The sequence below is a fragment of the Crinia signifera genome, chromosome 1 (assembly GCF_055691185.1).
Source record: "Crinia signifera chromosome 1, ASM5569118v1, whole genome shotgun sequence".
Taxonomy (NCBI): Eukaryota; Metazoa; Chordata; class Amphibia; order Anura; family Myobatrachidae; genus Crinia; species Crinia signifera.
The window spans coordinates 136,081,262-136,096,848 of NC_139217.1; positions in this window are offsets into that span (position 1 = coordinate 136,081,262).

The window sequence follows — 15,587 nt, forward strand, 5'->3', positions numbered from 1 at the left end:
CTAGGTGAAATCGATATTTCTCCTTTTGGGAAATATTGACACAGATTTAATACCCCCTAAAGTGTGCATTGCACAAACTGAAAATTGCCCAGAGCTATTAAAGGCATTACAGTAGCTCATTGTAGTGTGTATGGGACTTAAGAGACTTGGAATCGGGATGCTTTTGCTGATTGAAGATCTTTGCAAACTGTATCTAGCAAAGTTAAGTAAATGATTTTACTATACATATTTTGCGCTCATTTGCCATTAAGTCTTTGTGCTAGTAATTCATGGTTATTTTACTGCTTACCTGATTGGTTGTAATGTAATACTATTTTACTATTTGGTTTACTGTTTACCCATCCCCCATATCTACAGCATACTCGCCTACCCTCCCGGATTGGCTGAGAGTCTCCCGAAAATCGGGTCCCCCGGGAAGGTGGGCAATTCTGCCGCAGTGCCCAGCAGCCCCCTTCCCTGCTGCACCAAAAAATGGGATTCACGGGTCCGCGGATTGGGGGCAGGGCTAAAATTATGCGAATCGTGGCATTTTGCAACATCCCCCAATCCGCAGACCCGCGAATGGCCAAGTTTGACTGCCAAGGAGTGGGGCTTGGTGATGTCATCCTTGTCCCGTCCCCTGACAGGCACAATCCAATCTGGTCTCCTCTCCGGGAGTAGGCAAATATGATCTACAGTAAGATAACATACCTTTTAATGATTTAACATGTCCATTTTTTATCTTTGGTGACAGTCATCTTGATGCATGTGTTAAATCAGAATTGCAACTATAGTAATATGGCTGCAAATGTATATTTATAGTGGCCAGCAGGGCCGCCAACAGGGGGGTGCTGGGGGTACAGCTGTCCCGGGCCCCAGCCTCTGGAAGGGCCTGGGCGCTCATTTTGCCTACAACATCCCTCCGCTGTATGCTGTCCTCACTAAGCACAGGCTGTACCAATGCAGGACAATTAAAAGGCTGCACCGGCTTTTGAGTCATGCACCATTAGCCAATCAGAGCAGCTGCCATTGGCCCACCAAGCTCTGATTGGCCCACCAAGGCCCGAGTCTGGTGGTAAGTTAAGGGAGGGGGGAGATGATGGGGGTGGTGGGAGTCAGGGCCGGATTAAGGTCTGTGGGGGCCCTGGACAACAAATTTGTGAGGGCCCCCCACAGATCATGCCGACGATGCCGCGCCCCCCCCAGTTCATGCCGACGATGCCGCCCCCCCCCAGTTAGCTAGCTACCCTCCCCCAGTCAGCCCATGCCGCCCTCGTGCCGCCTTACCCCTCCGCTCAGCAGGGACCTGCAGATCTTCTCTGTGTGGTCCCGGCTCCCCTCCTGCTTCTGCTATGTAAATGGACCATCACAAAATGTCCGCCCCCGTACAGCAGACAGTTTCGCAGAAATGTCTGATGTATGGGGCGGACATTTTATGATAGTCCATTTCTAAAGCAGCTGTAGGCAAGGGGGGTGCCTGGACCGCACCACAGAGAAGATGTGCGGGTCCCTGCTAAGCGGAGGGGTAAGGCGGCCATGGCACGAGGGGAGCATGGGTGAACAGGGGCCCCCTGATTTGTGGGGGCCCCGGGGCGACTGCCCCTATCGCCCCTGCTTTAATCCGCCACTGATGGGGGTGCACTGACAGCTCCCATGGAGGGGGGGGGGACAGCTTAATATTGGTTGTATGTGCCGTTTTAATGATGGGTGAAATTCATAGCACAGGATACTGTCAGCTTGTTTTTTTTGTTTTGGCATTCAGCACTGTGGTTGCACTCTGTTTCATTAATCTCTGTTCTCAACCTTTTTTGTAATTTTGCAGCAGGAATGGGGGTTATTAGTCTTCAGAACCTAATAATCAGTCATGTGGACCAGTCATTAATATACAGAGCAGCAGTAATGCATCCTGAAGTCTCAACTACTAAAATACAGCAATAAAGAGCATTGCATTTGAAACAATTTACTATATGAAAAAGATCAATCAAGCCTCCATTTATTTATCCTGGTGAATATCATTGAGCAGAGTTATTTTAAAGATGGATGTATTGTCCTTTGTGGCTGCCCACAATCTCCCCCTTTCTGGATACTATAATAAAAACAAAAATAACAATTAGAGACTTTGAATGTTTATTTATGTATTACAAGGTCCAGAAACATACTGTATCTAGTAGCATATGTGACAGCCTACCCCAGTCACTATAGATGTTATATTAGTATTGTTATGTTGTGGATAGGGAATTTTATTAAAAGAAAACTGTATAGTAAAGTTGCTGTGCTGGGTGCAGAGACTGAGGCACTGTTAGAGGCCTCTCAGCATCATGCTGATAGACCGCGTGAGAACGTTGTAATTTACTGTGCAGGACTAATAAAGCTGCCTGGAGCGCGCTGTCAGGGAGAAACGACCGCTGTGCACGGGAGCAAGGAGTTAAAAGCACTGGCAGTAACGGCTGTAGGGCAGTCGTTGTTGGAGGATTGGAGAAGGGAGAAGCTGCGTCTGAAGGAACGAGCAGGGGTGTCGCCAGAGGTAGCGACGGTACTTACCGGTTGCCGGTGGTGGTCCTGGAGTCCAGATCCCGACAGAGGCAAAGGTGGTCAGAGAGGCGAACTTCGTGGAGCGGAGAATAGCCGGATTCGGTGACATCAGGGATGAGAGTGAGAGATCCCCGCTGCGTCATCTAGGAGGCAGGATCTCGCCGCGTCACTGCCTATGGGAGAGAAGAAAGGAGGGGTGAGTCAAGATACTTACCCGCCCATACTAGTTTTGCCAGCATCAGTTCCCCCATACCCCTGTCACTCAAAGTGACTGCTGTAGGGGAAGGGCGAAACCCGACCAATCGGGTCAGGGGAGGCCTTAGGGGAGGCATATAAACATATATACAGCTACGCAGCAACCGTAACTAGGGAGCCCAGGGCTAAACCCGATGTGGAAAGCATCAGGGGACGCCCTTTACTGAGCAGTGCGGAATAGATAGAGCTGCCAGAGATACAAGCGCCTGCAGGAGCCCAAATAACAATTTATTGAGCCAGCGAATAAAGGGTTAAACCCGGTACAATGCCAGGGGAAGCCCAGGATTACTTCTTCACCATCAGCTAGACAGCGAGTCAGTGTGGACAGAACTAAAGTCATATATATCTGCGCAACCTTAACCCTGTGCCAGCCAGCAAACATTAATAACGTGTAAAACAATAAAGATTTCCCATTAAGGAACTCCTACACACAGTGAACTCCACTAGACTATTTCGGGACAGATAGGACTTTGGGATTTCCGGGAAGGGTCGTGACTCATTGGGAACCGGGTCAGCACCCGTGTATACACTATAAGGTATTTTGTATCGGTTGTTATTGTTACCATTTAGCCTAATAGGGCTGCAGTGTTCAGTGAAGATAGTCTTAGGTATCATTTCTGTAGCTTCTAGCATAAGAATAACATAAAATAGTGAAGTTAGTTATCAGCATTTACCCACATTATTGCGCAATAATATTACAGTAGGTTTTCATATACTGTGGTGGGTAATTTATAATCTGTGCATGTTATTGTAGTAACGTAAATAAATTATTAATTGTATTAAGAAACCACTCAGGTAAGGTTGAGCGATTGTAGCCGCGGAGGAACAGGCGGGCGTGAAGGAGCAGTACACGTTCCGGCATAATAAAAATCCTGAGTGTGGTTGTTTTATGAATTTGTTTATTGTTGGCCTGCGTGCCACTTGTTGATGAATTGGGATCATCTGTGGTCCAGTGAACCTTCTTAATACATTTTAAGATATCTATTTCGTCTGGCCGCCCTTATCTCAAGAAGGATAACAACGCTGGGTTTAACGGAGTTATTGCCACTCGGTTCGTAGAACCCCATTGTGACATTTGGCGTCATCCGAACAGGATTAAGACAAAACGTCAACAATGTCTTCAGAGGAACAAGACGAAGTGCTGGAGAACCCGGGGAGCGGAGTGTCCTCTAGTGTGCAGACGGAGGCCACGGAAACGGGCACGAACCCGCTAACGCTACCCTATTACTTTGGAGCACCATGGCTTCCCATGTACTCCGGAGAAGAAAAAGATGGAGATGGAAGTGTGTTTAAGGCGTTCAGGAAAAGAATTAGATCAATGTTCAAGTTATACAAACCAGGAAGTGAACAACAGATAGAAATATTGTTGGGGCAACTAAAAGGAGCAGCTGCAAGGGAAGTAGCTTCGTGGCCATCCAGACAAAAGCAGACGGCGGACCAAATTTTTCAAAAATTAGCTACAACCTTCGACACTAGTACCTTGCCAGAGCGAAAAAGTCGATTCTATAGCAGAAAACAGAAGTCCGGAGAGACGCTCTGAGATTTCGCACTCGGACTACAGGAAGCTTTACGTGACATGGAGGGAGAAAGTTATGTTGAAGGAAGGGCGGAAGACGATGACACCTTAATCACTCAATTTATTGAGGGAGCATATCATGAAGGTATCAAAATACAGCTAAATATGCTAAAACTGCAGAATGGACCCAAAACCTTCGCAGAATTTAAGGAAATAGCTATTAAAGTTCTGGGCAAGGTTAAAACTAAGGAGGTCACCTTCACGGAATGCAACAATTATGACGAAGGGAACAGTAGCGAAGTGGAAGGAATGGTGCTCGGAGAAGAGATCAAATTAAGACCAGCTATTGCCCAAGGTGTACAGACACCCGCAGCAGAAGTCAACTATACTTTAAAGGGCCAAGTGGAAGATCTGGCCGTTAGTGTGAATCAAATCAAAAGAGATCTACAGAGATTAGCTCAAAGAAGTTCTTCCCCCTCTGGTGGAAACGGGCGAAGGATGACCGATAGACAGGGACGGAGCGAATGGCGGGATAGTTCGTCGGGACAAGGACGCCGCTCTACGGATAGATTCGACCCACAGGGGCGTCCCATCTGTCGGAGATGTGGGCAGTGTGGGCACGTCGAGAGATTCTGCCGGAGCGAGGAGGAGTTAAACCCGCGACCCCCGAGGACGGAGACCGATCCTCGGGGGAACTGAGTAACCAAGGTCCGGCACCAGAAGAATGGTCTCCACAATATATTGGGAACTGCCCTGTTATAACCATCACGATTGAGGGGCAAGATGTACCTGCTTTATTAGACACTGGGTCGCCTGTTACCACCATCCAACAGGGACTGTTTGATCGTTACTGGATATCCAAAGGACCCCTTTTGGCTCCTCCGGCCTGGTTAAAATTGCTAGCCAGCAACGGGCAAGACATCACCTGTGTGGGCTATTGTGAGTTGGACCTGCAAGTAGGACAAGCAAAAATGCCCAAACAGGGTTGCTTAATTACTAAGGTCAATAATCCACTGGTGCCCGCCGTCATCGTGGGCATGAATGTCCTAAGAAATTGCCCTGCAGAGCTAACCTCGATACTGACACAAAAATCGTACAGCCAACCTCAGACTTTGAGCCAAATTATGCAGCACTCTATTTATGGACGGAGAAGCCCGGCAGGGAAGAGAGTGCTGGCTACTCAGGTACAAGGAACTGTTACGTGGTTTAACGTCCGTAAGAGGTATGGTTTCATCAACCGGAATGACACTAAAGTTGATGTCTTCGTTCATCAGACGGCTATAACAAGAAACAACCCCCGGAAGTTGCTGCGCAGTGTCGGAGACGGCGAGGTGGTGGAGTTTGATGTGGTCGAAGGAGAGAAGGGTACTAAAGCAGCCAATGTGACTGGCCCTGGCGGTCTACCGGTTAAAGGAAGCCGTTTTGCTCCCAACAGACGCCGGTTCCGCAGGTGGTCCTACCCGCCAAAAGTAGAGTACGCTGCAGAAGCTAGAGTAGAAGGAATCAGTATGTACCAAGCGAGAGAAGAGGAAAGAGTGGAAGAAACATTCCCTCCGCAGAGATCTGTTCAATGTGAAAGTCCACCGCCATTTCTCCACCGAAGACGTTTTGGCAAAAGAAACCGAGCCGCGAAACAGGAACTTAACACCATGCCCGAGGGAACCGAAGTTATAAAGCCTGATGGGGTGAACGAACATGGGCATCGGCTTGAACTGGCTGAGAAGGTAGTGAAAGAAGAGACGGAGACAGTTCACTCTCAATCAAGGCTAAGTTATGGTCACACTACGAATGTTGCATCAGACCGAGTTTGGAAGATGGATGGTCAATGGAGTAGCGAGTTAGCTCCCTTCCGGGAATCGGAAACAGGTGCAATTGTACATCTTCCGGCTACAGACACTAGGGTGTGTGAGATAAGAACGGATGTGAATAACCATCAAGTTCTTAGCATGGTAGTTAGTACCTATATTAAGTGTATTTAGTTATTGATGTTTATAACTGATAAAAGTAAGATGGCTTTAAAATGCATGAGGACATGTTCCGCTTAAGAGGGGAAGAATGTGACAGCCTACCCCAGTCACTATAGATGTTATATTAGTATTGTTATGTTGTGGATAGGGAATTTTATTAAAAGAAAACTGTATAGTAAAGTTGCTGTGCTGGGTGCAGAGACTGAGGCACTGTTAGAGGCCTCTCAGCATCATGCTGATAGACCGCGTGAGAACGTTGTAATTTACTGTGCAGGACTAATAAAGCTGCCTGGAGCGCGCTGTCAGGGAGAAACGACCGCTGCGCACGGGAGCAAGGAGTTAAAAGCACTGGCAGTAACGGCTGTAGGGCAGTTGTTGTTGGAGGATTGGAGAAGGGAGAAGCTGCGTCTGAAGGAACGAGCAGGGGTGTCGCCAGAGGTAGCGACGGTACTTACCGGTTGCCGGTGGTGGTCCTGGAGTCCAGATCCCGACAGAGGCAAAGGTGGTCAGAGAGGCGAACTTCGTGGAGCGGAGAATAGCCGGATTCGGTGACATCGGGGATGAGAGTGAGAGATCCCCGCTGCGTCATCTAGGAGGCAGGATCTCGCCGCGTCACTGCCTATGGGAGAGAAGAAAGGAGGGGTGAGTCAAGATACTTACCCGCCCATACTAGTTTTGCCAGCATCAGTTCCCCCATACCCCTGTCACTCAAAGTGACTGCTGTAGGGGAAGGGCGAAACCCGACCAATCGGGTCAGGGGAGGCCTTAGGGGAGGCATATAAACATATATACAGCTACGCAGCAACCGTAACTAGGGAGCCCAGGGCTAAACCCGATGTGGAAAGCATCAGGGGACGCCCTTTACTGAGCAGTGCGGAATAGATAGAGCTGCCAGAGATACAAGCGCCTGCAGGAGCCCAAATAACAATTTATTGAGCCAGCTAATAAAGGGTTAAACCCGGTACAATGCCAGGGGAAGCCCAGGATTACTTCTTCACCATCAGCTAGACAGCGAGTCAGTGTGGACAGAACTAAAGTCATATATATCTGCGCAACCTTAACCCTGTGCCAGCCAGCAAACATTAATAACGTGTAAAACAATAAAGATTTCCCATTAAGGAACTCCTACACACAGTGAACTCCACTAGACTATTTCGGGACAGATAGGACTTTGGGATTTCCGGGAAGGGTCGTGACTCATTGGGAACCGGGTCAGCACCCGTGTATACACAATAAGGTATTTTGTATCGGTTGTTATTGTTACCATTTAGCCTAATAGGGCTGCAGTGTTCAGTGAAGATAGTCTTAGGTATCATTTCTGTAGCTTCTAGCATAAGAATAACATAAAATAGTGAAGTTAGTTATCAGCATTTACCCACATTATTGCGCAATAATATTACAGTAGGTTTTCATATACTGTGGTGGGTAATTTATAATCTGTGCATGTTATTGTAGTAACGTAAATAAATTATTAATTGTATTAAGAAACCACTCAGGTAAGGTTGAGCGATTGTAGCCGCGGAGGAACAGGCGGGCGTGAAGGAGCAGTACACGTTCCGGCATAATAAAAATCCTGAGTGTGGTTGTTTTATGAATTTGTTTATTGTTGGCCTGTGTGCCACTTGTTGATGAATTGGGATCATCTGTGGTCCAGTGAACCTTCTTAATACATTTTAAGATATCTATTTCGTCTGGCCGCCCTTATCTCAAGAAGGATAACAACGCTGGGTTTAACGGAGTTATTGCCACTCGGTTCGTAGAACCCCATTGTGACACATATACTTCATTTGCACTGAAATAATAATGCTTACAATAGGGATTTCAGCAGATATGTAATTGATAAAATATGATAGAAAGTGTAACTCACTATGACAAATGATTTCACAGGGGAGAAATCTCCAGTTTTTTTTAAAGTGGCAATCCTTTACACTGCAAAACCAGTTTGATTTTAAAGTGTAATGATTGCCACTTAAAAAAAATGTAGATTTCTTACCAAATCTCTCACTTTCTGAATCACTCATCCTATTAAATTTCACCCCATACTGTATGTCAATATGATGCAGACACCACTAGTGAAATCTTACAGTGGCATAATTTACTGTATAAACAAGGAATGTTTGTTAAAAGTCATTGATGTTATACAGTAGCAAAATATATAAAAGACCTAATACTACCAGTGACAAATATAGACCACTCAACGGAGCAAAGTGAAAGCAATTTTTGCAGGGACACTGATCTGTTTCAAACTCGCGGAATATAGAGAGAGAGGGAACTGTGAAGACAGAGATTGGAGGTAGGAGCAGATACAGATGTAGCGCCTATCATTCAGCCGGGGACTGGCGATAGAATCGCCAATCCCCGCTAGCCTCCACGTTCCGGCGGAGCCCTCTGCCCTCTCCCACCGCCTCCACGTCGGTCCCTGCCGCCTCCCTGCACCCCCCTTAACCCTGCCTGTCTCCCTGAAGCGGAGATGGGCAGGGATTATGCTCCTCGCCACCAAATGACTGGGACGCGCATGCGTGTGAGACGCTCATGCGTCCCAGTCATATGGATCGCCTCTCCACCAGTGCTCACAAGTGCATTGCAGAAGCGATCTTTTTGACAGGCTTTTTACTAGTATAGTATAAATATATAACTAAATAAATCATCATAATTCAATATGTTTTAGCTTAATTACGTGTGCTATTTTTTATTTCAGCTTTTCCAGGTAAGTATGTGACAGTATCTATTGGCAGCAGCATTTACAAACGGAAATGACTCTCGTGAGGTTTCTATTTAAACAAAGCCCTAATGGATGTGTATCATACTTCTAAGCCTGCAGTTGATTTTTGTAAATAGGAAGGGACACAGGGACACATTGAGGTTTGACTTCTAGGATAAAGCTCCAGAGATAAACATGTTGGAAAGTCTTATATAGGCATCAAGTTCATGACTTGTTTGTTTTGAATCCTGTTTCTAAAATTTCCGAGAAACCTCTGTTTAATAAGGACAGCATACAGAGCTCTCTAAAGAAATCAAAGTTTAACAAATTTGTGACAAGAGGATATTGGGTAAAATTCAGGATCTGAATGGTGCCATCATGAAAATCCCTTCTGGTGTTGCAGATGAAGATTTAATGCCTTCTTATTGTTTCATCTGACTTAAGTTTATCATTATCTTTTATCTTTGTTGTAGGTACAACTTGCAACCCACAGTATTCTCAACTTTATTGAACTTAATTCTGTTTTTTCAGCATTTTGGAAAATAGCTTTTCTACAGTTTAAAGCAAAAAGTTTCAAATCTGCACAAATTGTCAGTCTAGTAGGTAGACAACAAGATACAGTATTTTTATATTTGAAAAATAGTAATTGATGTAAATGCTGTTTTTCAGGAATGTAAAATAAAGGACAGTTTTATTAGTAAAATTGTGTTAGTATGTGGAAAAGATTTATTTCTTGAATAAATAGAATAGAAGTTAGTTAGATGTCAGCAGTTATGCAGTTGCAGCATATATAAGCAAAGCTGTACATAAATGACACTAAAATTCTTCATTACATCGTAAACCGTTTTACAGATAAAGCCATCCCCGCTTCCTCACTTCTCTTGTGCGAGACTAGAGAAGTCGAAAAAAATCTTGGCTTACAATCCCCATGTAATGTCAGTTGATATATTTTCTGTAGGTCATTTAAATGTAATTTAAAATTGCATTAATGAATGATCATGTTGTGCGGTTCAGCCCTGTAATTGTCCCTATTTTGCATACAGCAACCTGCCACTTCATCTGTATATCTAGATTTTTCACAAATCTATTTACAGTTGCTTTTAATCAAAAATATCTACAAATATAGATATTTATAGATAAAGACATTACAGTAATACCGGATTTAGTTTTTTGAAATTCAGCATAAGTATAGACATGCAACCCTGTTCTACTCCAATATTCTACATAGACATTGGAGGCAGTGGCCACCAGGCTCCAACTGCCAAAGGGTCCCCAAAAAAGGTGGCTGTTGAACTAGGACTCCACTTATTCAAACAGACTTGCTACAGACACTACTGACTCACAATCCCCCTTTGCAGCCCCCTTGAGGTACTGCTCTGCTTTTGTGTTAAATGTGAGCAGCAGTTGTTTTATAGAAATATACTAAATATTATAATAAAACTTTTAGTGGTGAGGGAGGTTATCAAAGCTTAGAGAGATACAATTGTGAAAGATAATATACTAATTAATCCACTCCTAAATGTCATTTTTCAAACACAACTTATACATGTAAGGCAGAAACTGATTGGACGGTACTTTATCTCTCACAATTTTATCTCTCTTCGAGCTGTACATCTCAAGGCTTTATGAATTATCATTTACAGCCAGCACCTTAAATGAAAGATTCTTTATCGCCACATTAGCGGCATTAAAAATATATATATATATTCTCCCAGATGTGCCACTGGCAAGTCGCTGGGAACATCATCACATACAGTATGCTTTTATTTTGCCTTCAGGTGCCTGGTATGAACTTACACCACTGGGTTCTACATTTAGAAATATTGGTTTGTTGATTTGATAGTCCATAGAAACATTTTATAATTACTTTTTATTGTGTTTTCATTCTTTGAAGGTCTACCAGTAACTTAAATAGTCAGTACAGTCATATATGCTTCTCAGAATTGCAGCATAGTATCCATAAAGGACAATACAAGCTGCAAATATATATTTAGTAAAACATTTCTCATCTCTCAAACGGCTCTTGTAAGAGTTCTTACTGTAAACTAGATCATTTATTTCCAAATCTAACAATACAATACAATATTTCCATGCTTACTATATTTGTGAAGCCCATTTTGCAAATGTTTTTTCTTTCCCCATCATGGTAAGTGCTGTTAGTTGCAGCTTCATTCTAAGAGCATTTATCATATCTTGTCAAGACAGTTTTACCCTTAGGGACTTGGGCCTGTTTTCTCACTTCAACATGAACTCTTTTTGACCAGAGGCTCAAGAAAGAAATCTGTGGATGGGAAAACACTGCCTGAGCCTTTATACAATACAGGACTTGGACAGAAAATCCATGCTGATGTGATACAATGAACTGCAAGTTATTGCTGCAATGTCAGAAGGTAATGTACGTTATGACAATATATCCAAGTTGGAACAAGGTATGGCAGATGTTACACAAGATGAGCAGCTATCTATGATTGATGAATGTTACTGTCTGAATTGCACTTTATAGGATTATTTAGTAAAATGTCAATCTAAAGAATTGCTCTGCTGATTTCAGAAAAATAGAAATCAAAGAAACTGTTTTTTTTTTTTTTTAAATCATCTACATATTTTAATACAATACTGTATGTTAATATAGAAAATATGGACTATAGAAAATACATTTATACTGTTGCTTTTTAGAATTGGAGATGTTTTCCATAGCAAGCAATCAGATTCTATCCATTATCTTAGAAACTGCTAAATCAAAGTGGAATCAAAGTGAAATGGATTTGCTGCTATGCACAATAAATAAACCCCAAAGTGCCTTAGAAATTGTATGTTTGAGCTTAAAAATATCTTAAAATAAGTGTGTATGTATAAAACTCAGTGCACTTTTAGTACAGATGTGACCACACTCCTCTATCATCCATACACTATGTAGTGGGAAACACTATCTAGATTTCATATGCCTGTGGCAGGTCGCAGTGTTGTATAATTTAGTGTACTGAGACCCTGGAGAGTGCAATACAGGTGTTCATCCAGTAGACATGCATGAAATCTCCTATGTAGCCAAATGAAGCTTGTATTATTAGAACTACTTTTATGTACAATACAGTACTGTTTTACAATGGACCACTACAGAATATGCACACCACCAGGGACAGGGGAAAATGGCAGATTTGCAAGGGGGTTTCCAAGAATGGGTGGGGTTAACAATGGGGGTGTAGACTTAGTACTTAGTAGTATTTTCTTCAGGCTAATTTAACCACACCAAATGACTGACCTTATAACAACCAGTGTCTGACGCCCGCAGCCTGCACACCCGGGTCAGAAGCGCTCTGATGTGAAATCATAATGATGTGAAACAGGTGACTTACAACACATAAAAGCGTTACTATGGTGACAGATGCAAACAAATATTTACATGCACATACTACACATAACAAGAAAACTGCAACAATTACATAATTCCAAGGATACAATAAGCAATCAAGAATAATATATCACAATCTACCCGATTTAACTCCATTAGTGAATTTTTTAATTAATAAAACCTTTTAACTCTGACGCTTCATTTAAGACCCATAGTGAAAGCGTGTCTAGGCGCAATATCCACCTGGCTTCACATTGAACCAGGCGTTGTCCTCTATCACCGCTGCATATTTTGGTAAAAACATTTTTTTGTATTTTTTAGAGTAGGTGGCTACCTTGGGCTAGTGGTATGGTCAATGCCTAACCGCCTTCAATTTGGGTTCAATTTCCTTTAATGACAATGGTGTACAGTGTTGAAAAACTATTTATAATTGTATTCTGTTACCAATATTAAATAATGCCAAAGGTATTGCCGCTATTTTTCTCAAAAAGTCGCATAGCAAGTGTTTAATCAAAACACAACATTTTTGTGCTGAGACTTATAGTCAAGTGATGATTCATAGAGCGTCCCTCAACACTGCCATGAATTTGTAAGGAATGTCACCACTGTGTAAGTGCCACACATCAATGCACATACAGAACAATGGTCTAAAAAGTCTCACAGGCAGTGTTTAATAATACGAGGTGTTATTATGCTGATACTTGTAGTTGGCTGCACCTTCTATGATTTTCTAGCTTGCCATGCAGTATGTATTAAAAAACTGGTATACACTATTTTCATTATTGGAGCAATACCACTCAGCAGTAAAGCTGTGTATTGCATGCTGTGGATCCACATGCACCTTAGCATACCTTACCATGAAAATGCATGCTATTTTCATGCCACCACCTGTGTGTAGTGACTACAGCATTGATGAGGGGTGGACACAACTGTAATTAAATGTTTTTTGTTCTGCGTGTAAACAGTCTGTGTTTCTGTGGAACATTATTCTATATATAAGTACTTCCTCATCTTTGTGGCCACCGCTTATGCTAAGGAACTTACATAGCGTACAGCGCACCACCCTGGGTCCATGCCACCATCTATTATCTTTAGTAAAGCTGTGGCCGCAAAGATAGGAAGTACCCATATTTCTGTATAGTATACAGACAGTTTATTTCCTAATATGATTTTGAGCCATAATTCAGGATCTATGTAGAAAAGTCATTGTGGGAAGTGTGGCCGTAGTGCATACGCAACAAGTTTATCAGTTTAGCAGTTGGTTACGGGGACAGCATCATGAAAAAAGTGTGCGGTGTGGTGGCCTGCTTATGCTGTTTTTTCCTGCAACTTTATTTCCCATGTGTGCAATGGCAGTTGGCACTAACTATTGCAATCTCCTGAACTAGGCTGCAGGGGACAGTTTGTGTAGCCCCTAACTTAAATCTATAACTCATTACATTTTAAATGAAAAAAAAACACAAAATATCACTATGTGTACAAGGTTTAAAAATACCAGTTTATAAAAAAAAATGTCTAAAAATGTGTTGAAAAGTAAGCAGCAAAATAATGCAGATATATGTTAGGGAGTTGAATATATGCAGTGCTGTAACTACTGTAGGTATGGGCGAGTGGTGCTCTGCACCGAGTGCAGAGGCTCTGTGGAGACACCAATGCCCACCCCATTGCCTGTGCTTCTGGCTTGCATTGTGCGCAGAATGGCAAACTGCAATCAGTAGTGCCCCAGCAACATTCCCCTACTTTCTACTACAGCGGCCCAGACTCCAGATACTGTTGTAGGTTCCAGGTGTTGGCAACTGTCTGTCTGTGCGTGACATCATATGTTAAGTAGGCAGGTCAGCACAGGGCACCATAAGCACTTGTTCAAATGTTGAATATACTGTAAGTGTTAATAAATTGTCCTAAATTGTCCTAAATCTAGTTACAGAAAATTATAAGGCTGGGGCTTGTGACACCTATTTTTGGTTTGTAGGGTGCTTGCCGCAGAGTAGGAAACTATTAATTACCCTCAATGTCAGTCAACATAAAAGTAACAAGCTAAGGAACATTCTTAAAGACAAGTGTGGCATCAGGAAACCAATCACCAAAAGCTTTAAAATTAAACAGAGACCCAAGGCTGTCCACAAACACAGAAACATAAACCACTACCACTACTAACAAAACCTAGCCCACGGAGCCTTGCATACAAACGACTTAACCTCACCAACCAGCAGTATATGTCCAAGATCCATAACCATATAGACACAAAAATCAAGACCACAGTTTCAACATCATACATTGATCAATCCCACAATCAACCTGATTCCAAACACACAAGAATCAGATTGTCCCGCACAGACAACCAATACATAGGAAATAGAGACCACAACCACAAATGACACCACACCCACCAGTCCACCGATAACAGGATGAGTCAAATACCATCCAATGTTTTTAGGTAACCCGCCCACAGGGACACCAATAGAACCAGCACAAGACAAAACCAACAAAATAAAAGGAGAGAATGCAGGAAAGGGGAAAAAAACCAAAGAAGTCCAAAATCTAACATAGGAAACAGAGATAGAAAAAGTCCTATTCAACTTCAGCAGCCATACCCTCACAACTGACCACCTATGAGTAACAGACAAAGGGTTCAAATTTGCACCCACAAACAAATTAGACAGGTTCCAAACACACCTAGACCTGATAAACCAATGTACGTGAGAAGATGTATTGCCTTTAATTCTTAAAAATTACGTAAATACCTATTTCTTACTATGGCTTGAGGCATTTATATGTTACAATCAGCAATCAAATAGGACCATATTTATAGAAGCCAACCTTTCCCTGCGGTATTTGCTTCTAAACATTTAACTCTTCCAGTCAGTGACATGTCAAGCACTGAATGTCAATAACAAACAATGATGTCTCTTTTCTGGCTTGGCCATGTTCTCATGACATCCACTAACTTTGTCTTCTATGATCTTGTTTGGTTACTGCTGCTTGACTGGTTTTAGTAAGCATCTTTTCCAGATAAATAATTTAAGTTGCTTGGATGGCTGTCAAACTTCATTTTATATATGTTACTTTTATGTATAGTCAACATGAGTTAGAGATAGCTGGAAACTAGGCAATAACCATTTCAGAATATTCAATATATTTATTAATTAGTTTAATTATTGCTAAAACTTCATTTGTAAAAAGAATATAAAGAGCTACTTAAAGTCCACATGTTATTGTGCAAGGGGGCTATAATAAATATTAGTTTACATATAAATTTACAAAATAGAACATATTTTCCTTGTTGTC